The sequence below is a fragment of the Gossypium hirsutum genome, chromosome A02 (genome assembly GCF_007990345.1).
Source record: "Gossypium hirsutum isolate 1008001.06 chromosome A02, Gossypium_hirsutum_v2.1, whole genome shotgun sequence".
Taxonomy (NCBI): domain Eukaryota; kingdom Viridiplantae; phylum Streptophyta; class Magnoliopsida; order Malvales; family Malvaceae; genus Gossypium; species Gossypium hirsutum.
The window spans coordinates 87,238,991-87,244,857 of NC_053425.1; the positions used below are offsets into that span (position 1 = coordinate 87,238,991).

At 32.4% G+C, this 5,867-nt stretch overlaps 1 non-coding gene across 1 annotated transcript; it reads left to right on the forward strand.

The window, feature by feature from the left end:
• The first annotated feature begins 1,541 nt into the window (after window positions 1-1,541).
• LOC121217347 (small nucleolar RNA R71) lies at window positions 1,542-1,648 on the forward strand. The gene has a single exon (XR_005913434.1). It is a non-coding gene; the product is annotated as a small nucleolar RNA R71 (small nucleolar RNA).
• Window positions 1,649-5,867: the final 4,219 nt, after the last annotated feature.

A 5,867-nucleotide genomic window follows, 5' to 3' on the forward strand; every position in this document is an offset into this window, starting at 1 on the left:
TGGCTCATTTATGCTTCTCGAAAGCTTTTCCTGCAAAGGGGATTGGACCACATGATTAGTATTATTAACCGGATTTATAAGGTCATCTTCATTACTTGATATCTCAATCGAATCACGAGTCTGAAGAGTAATCGTTTCGTCACCTGCACGACGTGTGAGTTCACCTATAAACATTAATAATAGTCCTGACAGCCGCTAAAAAAGGTCGTCCTGAGATTAAAGGAATGCCACCATCCTCTTCCATGTCTAAAACAAAAAAATCTACTGGAAATATGAATTTATCAATTTTTACTAGTACATTTTCAATGATACCCCTAGGAAATCTAATAGTTTTATCCGCTAGTTGAATACTCATCCTAGTTTGTTTGGGTTTCCCAAGACCTAGTTGCTTAAATATTTTATAGGGCATGACGTTAACACTTGCCCCTAAGTCAGCCAAAGCATTATTAACAGCTAAACTACCAATTAAACAAGGAATAGTAAAACTCTCTAGATCTTTTAACTTGTTGGGTAGTTTATTTTGTAGAATTGCTGAGCAAACTGCATTTAATTCCACATGCGATGAATCATCTAACTTTCGTTTGTTTTCCAGAAGCTCCTTTAAAAGTTTAACTGAATTGGCAGCTGCGAAAGAGCTTTAATAAACGGTAAGTTAATATGTAATTTTTTTAGAAGGTTAAGAACTTTACCGAATTGTTCATCTGTGCGATCTTTCTTTGTCGCTTTAGGGTATGGCATGCGAGTTGTATATTCTCTGCTTACCGGTTTTTGTTTATTCTAGCTTTCATCCACCTTATATTTACTTACCACGCCTTCTTGCCTTGGTTTTGGGTTGGAATCAACTAGCCCTTCGTCATCTCTAATAGTAATCGCATAGAGTTGCTCTCTTGGGTTAGTCTCTGTATTACTAGGCAGGCTACCTTGTGGTCTTTCAGATATCAGCTTAGCAAGCTGACCTATTTGGTTCTTAAGCCCTTGAATCGACGCTTGCTGATTTTTAAGCGTTGTTTCAGTGTTTTGGAAATGTGTTTCTGACACCGAGATGAATTTCGTTAGCATCTCCTCAAGGTTCGGCTTCTTTTCCTGCTAGTACGGTGGTTGAAAGCCTAGAGAGGGTTGTAGTCTTTGATTGCCTTGACCACCCCAAGAGAAATTGGGATGGTTCCTCCAACCTACATTGTAGGTATTAGTATAGGGGTTATTCTGAGGTCTAGAATTGTTACCCATATAGTTGACTTGTTCGTTCGTATTGCTAGGGTCGTAGGTTAAGAATTTTGGATTATTCATTCCTCCTCCACTTATGTCACACTGCATCACCGGATGTACCTGCGTAGAGACACATAAACCATCAAGATTTTTATTTAAAACTTCTACCTGGTTTGATAACATGGTGACCATGTCGAGGTTGAAATTCTTCAATAAACTCATAAGACTCCTTAGGTGTTTTGTTATTTAGGGTTTCGCCGGTGGCTGCATCGATTAACTACCTAGTTGAGGGGTTCAAACCGTTGTAAAAAGTTTGAACCTGTAGCCATAAAGGTAACCCATGGTGAGGGCACCTTCTCAATAAGTCATTATACCTTTTTCATGCATCGTAAAGAGTTTCTAAATCCATCTACACAAAATAAGAGATATCATTCCTCAACTTTGTCGTTTTAGCTGGTAGAAAATATTTTAGTAAAATATTTTCGGTCATTTGTTCCCAAGTAGTGATGGAACCTCGTGGTAACGAGTTCAACCACTGCTTAGCTTTGTTCCTCAATGAAAAGGGAATAACCGAAGGCAAATGACATCATCAAAAATGTCATTTGTTTTGAATGTATCACAGAACTCTAAGAAGTTGGCCAAATGAGTATTCGGGTCTTCATCCTGCAAACCATCAAACTGAACAAATTGTTGAATCATTTGTATAGTGTTAGGTTTCAGTTCAAAATTATTTGCAGCAATTGCAGGTCTAATAATACTCGATTTAACCCCCGCTAAATTAGGCTTAGCATAGTCGTACATAGTACGAGGAACAGGATTCCAATTTACAGGATTTGCAGCAACCACAGGAGGTAGCAGATTATTTTGATTTTCAGCCATCTCCTTGGTAGTATTGGTATTGTCCTCGTGCTTTTCCTCTATATACTGTAGACTTCGCCTTATTTCTCTACGATTTCTACGAGCTGTGCTTTCAATTTCACTGTAAAAAAGTAGAGGTCCTGACAGATTTCTTCTAGTCATAAACTAAAGAAACCTGCCAGAAGCAAATAGAAGATAAGTTAGTAAATTATAATAAAAAAATAATAATAATAAAATAAATTTTCAATAATAATAAAAAATGGCTAAAGTAATAAAAATTAAGCATTCCTAATATCTTAGTCTCTGGCAACGGCGCCAAAAACTTGATGATCGTTTTATGAAACACTAAACTAGACTACGATCACAACTAAGGCAAGCGCACTTATCAAATGGTAGTATAGTTATTGTGAGTCCAGAATATCGTACCCACAAGGACTAAAAGTATTAGTATTAACTATCTTTTTATTATTTAGCCTAAAATATAAGGGATTTTGTTTTAATCTAAATTTACCTAAACTAATTAACTAAAAAACACAACAGAGAGTGAAGAAAATAATCGAATAAACCAATAATAAAGACAATACCCAAGGAAGAATCCACCTAGACTTTACTTATTATTCTGACTCTGAATCAAACGATTTATTCACTTGTCTTGATTCGTTGAAATCCCTAAATTATGTTAATATCTCTTTTGAGGCTAAGAATAATCGACTCTAGGTTGATTAATTAAAACCTCTTTCTAATTAAAACCCCTATTATCGTATTAACTCGGTCTATGGATTCCCTTATTAGATTTGACTCTAATCCAGTAGATTTATGTTGCCCTATTTCTAGGGTTGCATGCAACTCTGCCTAATTATGGTAGATCTACTCTTAAACAGGGACTTTTGCTCCTCTGAATAAGCACATCAACTTGAATTAATATCCTAAAAATATTAGATTAACACATAATTAAGAATAAGAATAAGTATTTATCATTAAATTCAGAACATTAAATAATAAGATTCGCATAGGTTTCATCCTCCCTAGGTATTTAGGGAGTTTAGTTCATAATATGAAAGGAAAACATCTCAAATTTAGAAAAATAACAAGACATAAAAACCTAAATAAACTTCGAGAGAAATTTGAATGGAGATCTTCAATCTTGAGGTGGATCTACTTCTGAGATGATTCCAACGGCTTCCTTCGAGTAATTTCTACTTTCTCCTCTATGTGTCCCCTTAGGTCTTCTTTTAGTATGTATTTATAGACTTTTGAGTGCTCAAAACCCTAAAAATTGACTTTTTCAGCGTGTTTGGGAAACAGGGAGTGATATCGACATGGGCTGGCACATGGGCGTGTGGCCTGCCCGTGTGGATCCTGAAAACTCCGATTTTGGCCCCTTTTTCACTCCTTTTGCTCCCAAATACTCTTCTAAGTATAGAAACATGAATTTAAGGGATTAATAGCATCAAATTCACTAATTTACATCATTAATCATACATAAACGCAATAAGAATGGGATTAAAATATGTTACATTTATGGTTTATCACAATTCATTTCAGGTTGTGTCAAAATCCAAGTTTCTTTTCGAACGTCTAGAGCTCTAAGTCAAATCCGCAACTTTGACAAACTTTATGATTCGCTTTCGCGTTCATCCTTCTAATCTTTTATCACAGAGGGCTTTCACCCCCTAGAAATTATAAAATGTTCAATCTTCTCTTTGAATTGATTTATTCAAAATTATATGGCATAGTTTGGTTGGCAAAATTAATGAATAAAATAGTTTGGTTGCAGTTTGTTATTGTTGGTTGATATAATTTCTTAATGTGCAAATGAATATCTTTTTTTCCAATTCAACATGTCTCACTATGGAAATTTCAAGCAAGTTGTTACTTATAATGCCATGATTTCTCCTCTTGATGGTTCTTGTTGTTGTTACTTATAAAACACATAAGAATTATGATGCTAATAAAGATAAGTCACTGTCAGTTTTTAGTGTTGGAGTTGTATTTATTGATGAAAGTGCAATAGATTCATTCCCTTCTTAACATATTAAGAAGCCAATTGAGGATATCAGATTGATTGTGTCAAATCTAGAGCCATCGTCAACTAGTAAAGTAAATATACTTTCACAAGGGAAGGTTCAAGGGTTGATGCCTACCTATCCTATGCAAATATCAAACGTAGAATCTATCACCTCTTTGAGTCTTTGAGTCTCGTTGATCCATCAATTTCATTCATGTCGGGGATTGTTGGAAAATAATTATTAAGTGATGAATAATAAATTGATACTCAAATTAAACAATTGTATCCCTTGGTTTAATATTGCATTTTTGCATACAATTGTATCTTTTGAAAAAATGTATCTCTTAGTTTAATATTAAATTTTTTCATTCATTGCCTCTATGCACTCATGTCTATTAAATTTTCAACAAATCTTTTCATTCATTTTCTCTCCTCTATATAAAGCCAAGTTAGGAGATTTCAAAAACATATCATTAAAAACTATCAATATCAAAAATTCCTTCTAAATTCATTTTTCTTGGTAATAGAGAAAGGCAAGATTGTGTTCAATTGATCATTGTTGTTTTGCTACTACTGTGATCATTTGTTATTGTATCCTGGGAGATAGACGTCCAACGTTACTCAAAGCACCGAGGAGAGGTCGAATCTGTCTTAAGGAAACTGTTTATACTGAACTCAACAAAATTCTTCTTCTAATTTTTAACTTTGTCCGATTACAGGTATTCTGTTGTGTTACTACTATTGCATTGTATTGTATTATCATTGTTACTGACATATTAATACTACATACAATATCAGATATTCTTACACATATTAATGATCATGTACGAAAAAAAAATTAATCTAATATCAACTGCCATTAAGCACCAAATCTAGACTTTGTATTATCAATATAGCTTCACCATGATGTATGTTTCTGACTTTCAAAAAAAAAAATCCAAGGCTTTATCCTACATCATTGGAACAAATACAAAAATATAAATACACAAGTATAATTTATTGATAAAAGAATAAGCATTAGTATGAAAATTATATACAAATATTATTAATTGATAAAAGAATAAGTGTTAGTATGAAATAAACATGTGATTAACAATTAGAATCTAGATATACCTGATAACACGTAAGTGATTCCTATAATTAATTTATTAAAATAATTAAATTCATAAAAATAAAATATAAAATATATTTTAACAAAAAATTTCACTTGAATATTTGATGTAAAATTAAACATACTATATATCTACAAATAAAATAAAAAATGAATAATTAACACGAATTTGGAGCTGTTACACTGGTATTTTGTTGCATGCTATTTGAAGGTAAATTTAAATCACTTAAACACCAATTGCTACTTGGAATCTTAAAAAAAAAAAAGCAAATAGTTTCATTTATATGACATTCTGAAAAGATGTAGATATAAAACAACTATCACTTGTTGTTATCGTGTTGAAATATTGCATTGAATTTTGACATGGATATGTATAGATATTGTTTGTTGACATCATCATTGAAGGAATTACCCATAATTCCAACAAAAAAATAAGGAGTTAATAAGGTATAACAACAATAAAAATACTTCTACATAATATGTGACTAATTAATACTTCTACATCTAAGGATTCTATAATTGCTAATTTTTTTTCCTATATAAAATGTAACATTTATTAAAATAAATATAGTTTTAAAAAAATATACCACAAAGTGTAACTTTAAAATAAAATAACTTAATGGGCTTGTGCAATTGGAATGCTTTTGATTTTCTGTTCTCAATGTGACTTTTAAGTTTAGAATT